The sequence below is a fragment of the Scylla paramamosain genome, chromosome 7 (genome assembly GCF_035594125.1).
Source record: "Scylla paramamosain isolate STU-SP2022 chromosome 7, ASM3559412v1, whole genome shotgun sequence".
NCBI classification, from domain to species: Eukaryota; Metazoa; Arthropoda; class Malacostraca; order Decapoda; family Portunidae; genus Scylla; species Scylla paramamosain.
In genome coordinates this window covers 30,713,116-30,727,431 of record NC_087157.1, presented here as the reverse complement: position 1 = coordinate 30,727,431, position 14,316 = coordinate 30,713,116, and the positions used below count along the sequence as shown (strand labels likewise).

General features: G+C 46.7%; 1 long non-coding RNA gene across 1 annotated transcript in view; it reads right to left on the bottom strand.

Moving 5' to 3' along the window:
• Positions 1 to 721: 721 nt before the first annotated feature.
• The window catches only part of LOC135102348 (uncharacterized), a 90,788-nt gene continuing 77,193 nt past the window's right edge, over positions 722 to 14,316 (bottom strand). The window contains exon 4 of the long non-coding RNA XR_010269623.1: positions 722 to 1,365. This is a non-coding gene — a long non-coding RNA (uncharacterized LOC135102348). The remainder of the gene's footprint in view (positions 1,366 to 14,316) is intronic.

The window sequence follows — 14,316 nt, the reverse complement described above, 5'->3', positions numbered from 1 at the left end:
CCAGCATGACTCACGACGGCGCCACGCGGTGCTGTGCGGGGCGTGGCGGGGACCATCAGCCACTCCAAGCAGGACACGTCGCCTCGGTCGATCACACTTTTCAGGGAGTTGAAGTCCTTCCCTCAAATAAATTACGTATATTTTTGCATTGATAATAAGTGCGTGAGGATCCATCTCATAAATTAAGGCTTTTTACTATTGTAGTAATTTTCACAACACGATAATGACAAGTTCCTGATGCGTGAAGTAAAACAGGTGAAGGACGGCAGCAGGAGGGCGGGATAAGTGGAAGAGGGTTGGGTGGGGGGGGTAGCACTCCAGGGGTAACACTCGCCGCGTCACTCACCCCACACGCTTGACATTACCAACACACCAAACACAATTAAAACACTAACAACACTCTCGCTTTTACACAATTCTCAGGAATTTTTCCCGCTGTCCCTTCTGGTGCACTTCAACTTCGTGTTTCATTAATTAAGGGACACTTTTCTTTACTTTTATATAACAACTTGATCCTCCTCAACATCACAGATATCTATTGTAACTGAAACGAGAATACATCTGCCTCATTTTCTTTTCAGTGTATTTAAAGGCAGCTGTTTACTAGCAAATTCCGCACTGGGCCCCACCACGCTGATCCTTCACGGCAGGCAACAGGGAAACACCAGCAGGATAACAAGTCTACCTCTCCACCATCCTCTTCTTAGCGGGGTGACAAGATAGTCCAAGAATACCTGTGAAGCCCTAAGATGATAAACACGACATATAGCTAAGAATCGGTTAGGTCTTTTAGGCAAAAATTACCAGCGTAGAACTTTAATATTAGTTGACATAAAGACAGGCATGCAATTAATTCCGATCGTGGGTTTCCTGAAAGTTCATTCATTGCGACTCTTGCTATAACCCACGTGTGTATTACCTGTAACTCACACTAAGGCCAGCATACTTTACATAGTCTCTGAGTGCTCGCCCTCCACAACCTGTCCTCGCTGTCACCTTGGCTCGCATTTCCAAACATTCCTGGCTCCCATCAAGACTATATTCAAAGGTTACAGAGATCAGTCAAGCTCTCATGGGTGTTTTCTCCAGTGATGATATGAAAGCCTTTAAAACTATCACAACAATCACGAAAACACCCTTGAAAACCGCAATAACTTACAATATGAACGTGTTTGAAGTTGCTGAGAAAAAAGTGGAGAAATGTTTAGGAATACAAACCCTTAGCCCTCCACATCAAGCAGCCCATGGTCTAGCTCGTGCCAGTTTGTCTAAGTGAGGAGGAACGCGTGGTGGTAGTGGTAGTAGAAGTACTGGTGGTGATGGTGGTGGTGGCGGTGGTGGTGGTGGTGGCGATGGTGGTGCCGGCTGAAAGGTACCATTACCGTTTGTCTTGTGCAAGGTATATATTTCACAAGACTTCAACCATCTGTAACAACACACTAATACACAGCCTCGTCCAGGAGGTGTGGGTTGGGAGGGCGGAGGGCGGCAGGGAAGGGGGAGTTAAGTAGAGAGGAGGAGGAGGAGGAGGAGGAGGAGGAGGAGGAGGAGGAGGAGGAGGAGAAGGAGGAGGAGGAGGAGGAGGAACAAGGGAAGACTGAGTTAGTGGCAAAGTGGAGGCGGTGGACGTCGTTAGAGGGGAGGCGGGGAGTGATCGAGAGGGAAGAGAGGATTGAGTGAGGGAATAAATGAGTGAATGACTGAATGAAGGACGCAGGGAAGAAGTGAAGAGGCAAAATGGTTGTAAACAAGAGGATGAAATGTAAGACAGAAGGGAAGGAAGGAGAACAGAGAGAGGAAGTGATGGAGATGGCAAGAGGGGAGAGGCGGAAGGAACTCAGTAAAAAGGTATCGGGGAGAAACCTGACGACAAACTTTCACATAAAAAAAAAAAAAATGATAAAGAATAAAAAAAAAAAAAACTCCTCGGCAGCAAATGAAGTGGAGGAGAGAGGCGAGGGGGACAGGACGACGGACACGTAAGCTACAAAATCATGGAATGAACTCCGGTTTAGCTAAAATAACCCCTATCCATCAACCACGCACGCACACATGCACTCATGCACGCACGCACGCACGCAGCCGCCCCTGGAAGCATGGAACAGACTGCAGGCGAGGTGAGGCGAGGCGAGGTGAGGCGGGCAAGACTACGCAATATATATAAATTCCACAACTAAAAACTAACGAAAATTCTCAAGGGTCTTCTCTAACGTTTTGCAATTTTACTACACAAGCAACAAAGCTCTGAAGGCCACCACGCGTCAGGCAAAAGTAGGTTACATTTAGCTGCCCACGTCACTCGAATAACGACTGACAACATGAAAGAAATGTTTGCTCTGCGGCCTTGACTCCCCCCGCGCCTCGTTCCTGCCGGTGTGCGAGTAGCTGGTTATGTAGATAAGTAGGTAGGGAGGAAGGAGCAGTCTCTGTCGCAGGTAAATGCATTCTCTCCCTTATCCTGGCCAGCACCAGACCCCTACTTGATTTTACAGTAATGAGATTGTACCGGCCTGCACAGCTTGCCCATAAAGCACACACACACACACACACACACACACACACACACGCACACACACACACACACACACACACACACACACACACACACACACACACACATACGTACACACTCACACACACACACACGTACACACACAGACACACACAGACACACACACACACACACACACACACACACACACACACACACACACACACACACACACGCACACACTGTCCCTCTCTCTCTCTCTCTCTCTCTCTCTCTCTCTCTCTCTCTCTCTCTCTCTCTCTCTCTCTCTCTCTCTCTCTCTCTCTCTCTCTCTCTCTCTCTCTCTCTCTCTCTCTCTCTCTCTCTCTCTCTCTCTCTCTCACACACACACACACACACACATGCACGTACACACACAAAAGGATAGCAACGCATCACACGAGGCAAAATAAATACATCAAGGCTCTAGTGATATATAGCAAAAAAAAGAAAAAAAGAAAAAAAGAAAAACGTGCAGCATTAGGCGCATCTCTGCTCCCCTCCACGCACACATCACCGTCCCATCATAACTGATTCGAAAAATTCCTTTTCCCCTCCATATGATCGAGAGGTCGACCCTACTCTCTGACAGGGAAAACTCCAGCATAAATTTCGCCTGAATACATTGCATGACCTGCCATCAAGGTAGGGAGAGGGCAGGGGGAAAGAGGTATTGAATGGGAGGGAGAGGGAGGCCGGGAGGGTTATATGGAAGAGAGATGAGTGGGTTGAGGGTCGAGGGATGGGAAGAACTTGAGGATTAAAGGGAGGAATTGTGGCCCACTAGTGTCAGCTTCCCCATCGGAGGAAGACCGGGGAGCCTCAGCACGCTTTATGAGGTCGTGTGTCTGCCTCGCTGCGGGGTGATGGGTCAGTCGTTGATGAGTCTACCGACAGTGTGTGTGTGTGTGTGTGTGTGTGTGTGTGTGTGTGTGTGTATGTGTCTGAGTGTCTGAGTGTGCGAGTGTCAGGAGAGGGATAGAGTGTGTACGTTAGGGGCAGGCGAGGGTGAGCAGTAAACTGTGCGAGACCAAAAGAGTGCGCGGCCAAAGCGAATAAGAGCCACACGAGACCATAGATTTTTTCCTCCAAAAAGGGTTCTATTGTTTTCCACTCGTATAAAAAAGTGGTGGATGACTTTGTGAGCTTCATAGCGAGTCAGGAACACAATTTTCCCCGAGAGATTTAGACCACAAACTGGGGAAGAAAGAGCACACAAAATTGCTGCCTCTACATCAGTTAGCCAATCACAGCCGCGGTGCCAAACATGTAAATAATTGCACCACGAAACAAAAAGTGGGACGAGCATGAGAATTCCTTCTGCACGGAGTGACGCGGCCCGTTGGGGTGCGGAACAATACATTACAAGGATTTACCGCAGCGTGGCGTCACCCTCAGGCAGCAAGGACAACAACAGCGGCGGCGGCAGCGGCGGCGACCCACGGTCATACATTGGGCGGGGGACTTTTTGTAATCAGATTTAGGCGCGGAGTAACATAATTTCCCCACGGCGAAAAGAGTTTATTTGGATCTTCATTTGACAGTGATGGTATGCCTGCCCCTCGGTTATTGGGTAAATTCTCTGTCGGAACATGCGGACGCTCTATATTTTAAAAGGTTACTCCATGAAATGTTAATTGAAACGGACAACAAGAGGTGAGGGTCAGGATATTCTTAGCTCCGCCCCCGACACCACGATCCGCCCGCCACTGACACAACGGCGATTCCGCTTCCCTCCCCCCTCATCCTCCCGTGCCCCCTCCCATACACCTGTTAAATTAAGCCCACTACTGGCGCTCATATTTTCATTCTCAACAGAAGGAACAGAATTATACAAATAACAGCAACAATAACAGATAACAAATATAAATAACGCGCTCAACTTTTTTTAAGAGATAAATAACATAGCGTTCATGATTAAAGTTAAGGTTGCCCTCCCACACCTGGCCACACACACACACACACACACACGTGTCTGCCCATACACCACCAAGAGGTTGCAGTAACGTTCCCACAAGATGCCAAAACGTCACTACAATAAGCATTCCCAAAGTGTTCTGGGCCATCTACTAATCCCCTCACCTGTGTCGAATAGGCCGCGCACTCTCTGCCGTAAATCTAATAAATTTGTGACTAAGAAGACTTACCACGACCCAGCACGGCGCCTCGGTGGGGCTTCAGCTAATTCATTTACAAGTGTGAGCAGGTGGAGAGGTCGCAGCACACCTGGGTATAAACTGTTGGCGGTGCAAATTGGCATCGCGGAGCAGCGGGACCACAGCGGCCGCGGCACACCCAAGGAGACCCGTGGAAAGAAAAGTTGTCAGGACCTCATTATCATTTCAACATTTTACGTGACGGTGTTTCCATTTTTCCTGGTGGCAGTTTCACGTCAAATACATACTCGTAAATGAACGACTTCCTCCATACACTCCACTGCGCCTCGTTCTCTTATCCTGCAAACAACTTCATAAGCCCCGCAGGTTAATTCCACTAGGGTTTTTTTTTTTTTTTTTTTTTTTTTTGCTCCGGGACAAATATTCTGCAAGTAATTTCAGACACGCGGAGTAACAATCAGCCAACAAGCCGATGCACTAAGCCCCCGAAATTTGGCAATGGAGGGAACGAGAGCAAGAGAGAAAAAAACATATGCCTGATAGCAAGCGCACACGTCACTGTATCACGCGCACAAAAGACAAAAGACAAGCAAAATACCCTGAGCAAAGGGACACGGGGACGCGGGTGGCTGTGAGTAGGGAGGAGGCGGGGGCGGGACGGGCGACGGAGGGGGGAAGGCAGCAGGCAGGCGGGCTGGTTGGCGTGGCGCGGCGGGAATACACATGTGACAAAAATTAGGAAAGCCTCCCTTTTAAAACTTTATGCCCGAGCCATCACGGGGCTTCAAACTTTTTTTCTGGTCTAGCAACCTTGTTCCTCATTAGTTTTGGGAGGATGGAGGAGGAGAGGGAAAGAGAAAAGGCCTGGAGAAAATGAGTGTGTGCATATGTGAAGAATTAGCCTTACATAAGATGCAAAGAGAGAGAGAGAGAGAGAGAGAGATAGTAAATAGTGACGGACGGGAATGCAAGACAGTAAGGATAAAAAAAATATATAGAAAGGAAATTAAAAGGCATGGGTAATAATTTAAAAGAAGAAACTGTGGGATAGAAAAAAAAACAGAAATACGTGATCCATAAAAGAATATTCGCAATCTCTCTCTCTCTCTCTCTCTCTCTCTCTCTCTCTCTCTCTCTCTCTCTCTCTCTCTCTCTCTCTCTCTGTCGGTGTCCCTGTTTCAGTTAAAAGCGAAAAAAAAAATGTATATATAAAAGGATACATAAAACTTGATATATAGATGGGCACAAAGATGGAGAGAGACAGATACAGCTCCGCACAAACGAGATTGCACGAAACCTCCCCACTGAAAAAAATAAATAAATAAATAAATAAATAAACAAAAAGAAAAAAAAAAAAAGAGAGAGACAGCGCCAAACAAAAATAAACCACAATACGGAAACTACTACACATTTTACTTCCAGCGCTCTGATTCGTCAAATAAACCATGAGTGGATTACTGCCCCAAAACAAAACTCTGAGGAAGTGTCACCTTTACGTTTACCTGTGTCGCTGGGGCCGGCTGGGTAGTGCTGGTGGTGGAGGTGGTGGTGTGAGGGAGAGGGAGAAGGGAGAGGGAAAGGAGGAAGGGGAGTCAGGATTGCTCTCACGCCCCTCCCTCTCACCTAGTGTTCCATTCCTCTGCACCTTCTCTCTCTCTCTCTCTCTCTCTCTCTCTCTCTCTCTCTCTCTCTCTCTCTCTCTCTCTCTCTCTCTCTCCACACAACGCCAAGCTACACAACGCCACTCTACTCCACGCCACGCCACGCCACGCCACGCCACGCCACGCCACGCCACGCCACACCATCCCACGCCCCTAATGGAGACAGGGAGGGTCTTTCACAATGGGTCCCGGATCTGTGCTCAAAGTTAGATGCGGCACCCAGGCGAGGCTGAGCAACGCCCTGCCACGCCCTATACCTGCTGCTACATACACACACACACACACACACAAATAATTCTCTTTCCTTGGTACTGTTTTAATATTCCACTTAACCACACTAACGCTGCATGTTTAATATCTTAAGAAATCCTTCGTCACACTGCACACGATTTTCCTCTCTGTTTTGTGTCACGATATGAGCATAGAAGGAAAAGTTTTGTAATGATATTCCGTGCTTAACTCAGGTAAATATTAATGGTAAATGTTGGTTCCACTTTGACTTTTTTTAGGTGACTGCTGTGTCAATTTCTTTTCAAGTTGTTATACGTGTACTACACTCTGAACTTTGTGAAAAAAAAATGTTTGGCCTTGCCTGCGAATCTTCATCACACCAGGTAAATAGAAAGGATTAACTGTCAGCACGAATTGTATATCTAATCGGATCCCTCACGTTTCCCAGACTGAGGAGCTGAAGTGACTGTCTGCGAAAACCACACCACCGCATTACCACAACTTTATTTTCCTTCCAGAGAGCGTTAGGGAGGGCTGCCGCAACACTATGAGCATCCACACTGTTAACCTGCATCACTATACACTCTATCCCGTGTAGACAGCCCTGAGATAACCACCACTGCTCTCAACGACGGATCGGGCTTACCATTACCCCTATTGGTATTTAACCCTTTGACTGCTAACTGGTACATCTTTCCTTAATTACTATTCACTCTGAGACATCTTTACTTGCTCTATAGTTACCTCCAATCTTTAAACTAGGTAGAAATTGCAAAATCTATTCTTTTTCACCCCCTGCTTTCTTGTAGACGCTCATAAAGATTTCATACATTACTTCTGGTGCTGTTATTTTTTTCCTATGGCAGTGAAAGGGTTAAGGTGCCAGGGATCAGAATAACAAGAAGTAACCAGTATTAGGGGGTCAGAGAAGGGAAAGTATTCTGCCACTGTGGACTAACCGGGGCCGAAACTTGATTAAGAAGGCGTCTCCACACAGTGTCTGGACCTACACCACTTACTCAGCACTTAATCAAACTACCAGAAGATTACACCCTTTCCCATGCACAAAGGAAGCAGCAAAGTATATCTTCCCCGTCACTCATTTAGAAATTCCCATGTATTTTTTTTTTTTCAGTACTATAAGGCATTACTTCTTTCTCGGCAATGTTCAGTTCTAGGCGGCATTAGTTGGAGGGGAGAAGCCTTTTACTGTGCTGCCCTATCTTGTTAGTAATTAGTGCAGAGTACGTAGTGTAATCAAACAGCCTCGACAGGACTTGTTATGCTGCTTGTTATGCTTTGTAATCCTGCGTAATCCTACCGGTAAGCCACACCGCAATACCACTACCACACTACCACTACCACAGCCCCACCACCACCACACCCCCACCACACCTGCTGGACACACGCCGCACACCTGAGTCAAGCCCATCAAAGACACTCTACACCATCAATATAACGCAGCACACGCCACAGCTTAGCGGAGAACACGGAACGTACACAATACATACAGTTTGTATATAAATAATGGCGAGGTGAAAAAAATATATATATACATCAGCCAAGTGGGTCCTGGAAAAAAAAAAAAAAGAGCGTGGCGAAAATAAAATCATATAACATGATCGCTTTCCGTAAATCTGAGTCTCGCCACAAAACTTTTGGTAATCTGAATACCAAACACAAATAAATTATTGCAACGTGAAATGTAAAACTTCGTGATACGCACACTTACAAAAAAAATAATAATCTAAAAGCTACGCAGACGACAGGCGGAAGTGTCAGAAGCAGTGTCAGCCTCCATAATTAGTCAGTGGGGATGTCATCAGGACCTGGCGCCGTGTTGCAAGGTTGTGCCAACTGAAAGTTCACAGATTCCAAAGCCTTATTATTCTCACTGAACGTATCGAAAGAAAAAATAAACACCACACTTTATGAATTTGTTAAAATTAAAAAAAAAAAAAAAAGAACGCTGGCTTAAGATTTCCTAAACAAACAAAACCTAACGCCACCATGAAATACATTCATGTGCCACTTTTCACTACGCCAAAAGGTGTGACATATGTCTGAGTGACATTTTACCTGTGACATTCATTCCAGTGGCATTTTTTTCTAGTGTCATTTTCTCAGAGTACCGTTATCAGTGTTACCTCATCGTTGACATTTCCTGTGTTATTCAAAATCTGCTCGACGCTCGCCTTGCTTCTCACTCTAAGTCACGAGGTAATGGGCTGGAGACAAACTGATATAACTCAACATTCTGCAAATATCACAGCGTGGCGTGTTGGGAGGGCTGGGACGTGAAGGCTCACCTCAAACACTGGTGTGCAAGAACTGACGGATGAAAAGTAACTCAGTAATTTTAGTTAACTTCCATGCGAGACGAGACGATTTGAAGCTTTCCACCAAATTTTTTAAAGTTTGTTCTTTTTAACATAATGATGAAATTTAAAATACTTCCTACAACCTGAGCTATTTCAGGAAGTTAAATAGACATGTGAGAAATTCAATTGATCAGGTAAGTGTTCTGGTCCTTCTTCTGCGGGTTCTTTTTTTGGGAACAGAATTATCAACAGGTTCTTATTTTATCTTTTCTTTTTTCTTACTTTTTTTTTGAGGGAGAGGGGGAAACGGCATTATTATCAGGATCTATTTCGTACTCTTTCTTGTGTCCTTGGCCGAACTCATCACCGCAAGACAAAGGGTCAGGTTGCTGTCTTCCTCCAGTAGGCAGGAATGGCAGCGTTTTGTGGGGTTCGCCTGCAGCTCTCACTGGCATATACATGAGACTTTACACGCTTCGGACAAACCCAGTGACAGGATATTTACACACGCCAGTCACACGCAGGCAACCACGGCCGGCTCACAGTCACCAGCCGCGAAAGTAAAGCATCTGACATTCACACATTCACACTCGCACACACAAGACGACAACCAACACTGAGCTGACAAACCTGAAAAGTCAAGTAATTCCATAACTTTAGAGCCAAATGAAAGCTTCAAATTCGGCGTATATAGATGACGCACGGAACACGAATTTAATGCGATATTAAAATGAGTTTTCGTTTGGAAATTCAAATGGTAATGACAGAATGATATGTATCTATTTATTTGTTGCTCCTGTTGTTGGTTTGCTGGTGTTGTTGTTGTCGCTGTTGTTGTTGGTATTGTTGTTGTTGTTGGTGTTGTTGCTAATTAATGGTGATGAAGTTGTTATTGTTACTGCTGCTACTGTTGTAGTTGTTGTTGTTGTTGTTGTTGTTGTTGTTGTTGTTGTTGTTGTTGTTGTTGTTGCTCTTACTGCTATTGCTGATGATGATGATGATGATGATGATGATGATGATGATGGTGCTATTGGTGGTGACTGTGCTAGTGATCAAAGCAGCAACACAAATCGATGGTGATGAAATTGTTATTGATGGGGATGCTGCCGAGGGTAATACTGAAAGAAAAAACGATGGTGTGATGGGAGAGGTGTAATAATGGAAGTGGAGGTGCTGGTGATCGTGGCTAATGGCACTGATGGCAGGGGTACAAAAACAATGCAGCACGACCACCACCACCAGTAACAGCACAACCAGCACCACCAGCACCACCACTACCACCATCAGCACCAGTATTAGTAGTAGTAATAGTGGTAACATTAATAATAGTAGTAGTAGTAGTAGTAGTAGTAGTAGTAGTAGTAGTAGTAGTAGTAGTAGTAGTAGTAGTAGTAAGAGGTGATGGTCGTGGTGGTGATAGTGATGGTGGTAGTGGTAGTGGTGACTGTAGTAGTAGTAGTAGTAGTAGTAGTAGTAGTAGTAGTAGTAGTAGTAGTAGTAGTAGTAGTAGTAGTAGTAGTAGTAGTAGCAGCAGCAGTAGCGGTAGTAGTAGCAATAATCGTAATAGCAGTAGTAGTAGTTTACATGTATGCATATACTCGTACATGTACGTATCTATGTATGTATGTGTAGCCTCGTATGTACATCTATAAGTACCACCACACCACCGCCAGCAGAGACTAGCACAGCCACCACACCACCACAGGATCGCAGGCACTCGCTCGCTTCATCCTTAATACACTTATTCGAGGGGGGAAATCCTCCATAAATAGGGCTTAATTCGATGGAGCGAGGGGGAGCGGAAAAATGATCGTGGAAATATATGCCACGCTCTCTTGGAAGGAAAAGGGCAAAACGAGGAGGAGGAGGAGGAAGAGGAGGACGAGAACGACACAAAGGAGAACGACAACGACAACACAGGGAAAGGCAATGAGGCGGAAAATGAGGACGAGGAGGAGAACGGAGACAATGAAGAGAACAAGGATGAAGAACAGAACGACTTCAACAACAAGAACGAGAACAAGACGGAGAGAGATAGAGATCAGAGTGAGAACAAGCAAGGACAAGAAGGAAAGCAAGGAATTAGCGAATGAAAAGAGGTAAGAAGAAAGCTGGAAGGAGAGAGGGTGAGAGGGCGGGAGTCTTGCGAGAACACCAGTAAACATGGACCCGTCAGCAGCAACTTGTCAACCCAGCGGTCCGACACGCCCTCCCACGCCGCCTTGAATAATACATGAAGGACGTCAGGAAAACAACTCCGGGGAACTTGGTGGGTAAGTGGACGGGAAGCAGACGGGACGCAAACGACGACGACGACACAACGACGGCGACACGGCGAAGAGGCTGCGGCGGGCGCGGGTGTTATGACGGCCTTGTGTAAGACGCGGCAAGAGAAGAGGGGTGAGAGAGGGAAAACTGTTCCGTAAGTGAGGTGAGTAGGGGAAAAAGTGCTGTTGTGAATGGTCTGCATGGAGGAGTGTGACAAAGGGGACGTTGGAGAGGGAGTGTGGAAGGGAATGTTCTGTTTGGAAAGTTATCCAAGGAAAACAAGACGAAGAGCAGAGCAGGGCAAGAAAAATTAAGGTTTTTGATACCGTTGAGAAGTAAAGCATTTCACTGAACAGTAGTACATGCATACATGCTCATACGTATACTGAAGCACGTGAGTAGATCGCGAGGTGCCACTAGTAGTTAGTTAGTGTGTGTGTGTGTGTGTGTGTGTGTGTGTGTGTGTGTGTGTGTGTGTGTGTGTGTGTGTGTGTGTGTGTGTGTGTGTGTGTGTGTGTTTGGGGAAAGGTAAACCAAACGAAAAAGAAAAAAAAAAAAGTCGGAGAGCGAAAACAACACCAAATGGATGTCCGTCGTCCTGCCCATTCACCGCCGAGCACTCCCCTCCCCATATCTTTTGTAATTGTGTTTATTTTCATCACCCTCCTCGCTCCAGTATTTACGAGGCTACCGCAGGCGCCGTGGTGAGGCTGCGGGAGGGGCAGGCCGTTGGGGGGACGGCGTCACTGCAAGCCTACGCCTACCACTTAAGAGGCGCCGCCACAAACACGACCCCAAGGCGCACCATAGAGAGAAGTGTACATTACTTGGGCGTCCCTGGCGACCTACGACCGACCGTGTGACTAAGGTGGGGGATTCCTGAGGCGGGTTAGTATGAAAAGGGAAAGGAGAGCGGGGAGGCATGTGATGGGGAAGGGCACGTGTGCAACTCGACAACAACAAGGCTCATGGGGGGCCAGGGACAGGTAGCAGCGTGTGAGGGCCGCTTGGCACTAACTTGACGTAGCTGCTCTCTCCTGATATCCCCTGGGATTCCCGCTGGCCCTCTCCCCGACGCTCCCTCAGCCCCAGCACTTAGTTTTCGGCCCCATGCCAGTAATTCTGTTAGGCTGGCCAGGAGAGCAAAGCTGCTACTTATTTTTCCTTTCTCCTCCGCAGCGAGAACGAGGCGTTATATAAATGTTCGCCGCCACATTACGCCGCCTAGATGTAAAAGTGAGAAATGAAGTCACGGGACTCTTGAAACAGAGGACGAATAAACTTGTGTTGTGCTCAAGATTCAGACGACGCCTAACGTGGATTTGCTACTCGGTGCTAAAAGTGGAAATGTGTTGCGCCAAGCGAGCACGGAGGCGCCAATACATTCCTGGCACGAAAGTTTGTGGCCCATTTGACTAGAGGAGAAAGTGACTGTTTCCTCCCACTGAATGCGCCTCGCCTGGGTCACCGGGAGTCAGGCAGGAGGAGGGAACATCTATGCACATGCCGCAGCTCCATTAATACCAGAGAGCCACATGTGACCCCCAGGCCAACGCCACACATAAAACGCTGCTATCGCCACACCGCGCCGCCGACCCTCACTCGGCGTATAAAAGGCTTTCACGTATACACCACCACCAACTTTTAGATTACATTCCTCTCCCTTCTTTTACGAGTGTTTATAATGTTTGTTTTTTCCAATCTTTTGTTTACTCAAACTACGCAAACTCCCTCCCTGATTTAAGCTCATTGTCCAGTGCTTCTATCTCTCTTCCTGCACCTCGGGCAATGCAGTGTTTTGCCGCTACACGCCCACCTCCATGTGCCTTTTTTTTTTTTTTCCTGTCGGTTGGAGTGGACCGTGTAGTTCTCAGTGACAAAGTAAGTGAGAACGAAGGATGGACTTCCGGGGACAAATTCCTTTCTTAAATTATCAATGCTGCCCGGAATTTATGGCGAGCCTCCCAGCGATGCAGATTCCTCCTCCTCCTCCTCCTCATCCTCCAGTGAACTAAAACGATGCGAGATCAAGAGACATTTCCAAGGCTACTTACGTGGCCTCGAAATTATTAATGTTGTTCTGAGTTTTGTAGCACACCTCCGGGACTTGCAAATGACTACTGTCTTGAACTTGAACACCACTGAATTAAGAAACATTTTTGCGGGGGATAATTCTACTGACCTAATTATACAAATTACCAGAGAGAGAGAGAAAGAGAGAGAGACAGAGAGAGAGAGATCGCACCTCTCCGTGAAATAGTTTACTAACTTTTAATTTGCTTTATTGTTTCGAGCGGACAAAACCACGATAAAGAAGAAAAACGAGCAATCGGTTTCAGGGACCAACTATGTAGCGAGTCTTTTCTGAACTCGCAGAAATTAACTCTTTTCCCTTCCTTGGCGCCATCCACACCTTGCCATACACACACACACACACACACACCTAATTCTTCCACTTACCACCTCCCCTTTCCATTCATTCCTTTCCCTCTCAACCCAAACAACACCAACAATTCACACCCTTCTTTCACTCACGTCTGTAGTCACTCACTCAGTCGCCACACGCACTGCCACACCACCCTGTCCTCCCACTTGCTCCATCTCGCCCTCAGAAATATCACCTCAGTTCCCCAAGGCTTTACACGTCCCCTTATAACCTCCTCTTCTCGAATTCTAATCTCCAACACCCCGAAATCTGATATGCTGCAACACGGGAAGAAGTGACAGGCGCTCCATTCACCTCTACGCAGTCCTTTTCCAGGCGGTGCTCGGTTCCTCGCGTGTCTCCCTGCCTTTACCTGCAGGAGTGCTTACCGTGTTACATACCAGCGTACCCCTCGCTGTGCAATATCCAAAGTACCGCAAAATCCGCTTACATCAGAGTAGTAATCAGGGCGTGCACGAATGGTCAATAAAGAGGAGTTGTGACGTGTTAAATGAGAGGGAGATGCGTGTATTATCTGTTAAGGGTGGCGTGGGGGGGCGTGATTGCAGGCTTTTGTAAGATTATAATCAAAGTGCGTGAGAAGGAGGAGCGAAAAGGGATGATAACTACCTAATTTCTATGTTCGAAGTTTGTGATGTGCCGGCCTCTTGTGTTAGTGTAGTGTAGGTGCAAGGAATGGGTGGCCGCGGGCATTTCCTTGCTTGCTTGCTTGCTTGCTTGCTTGCTTGCTTGCGTGATTTTA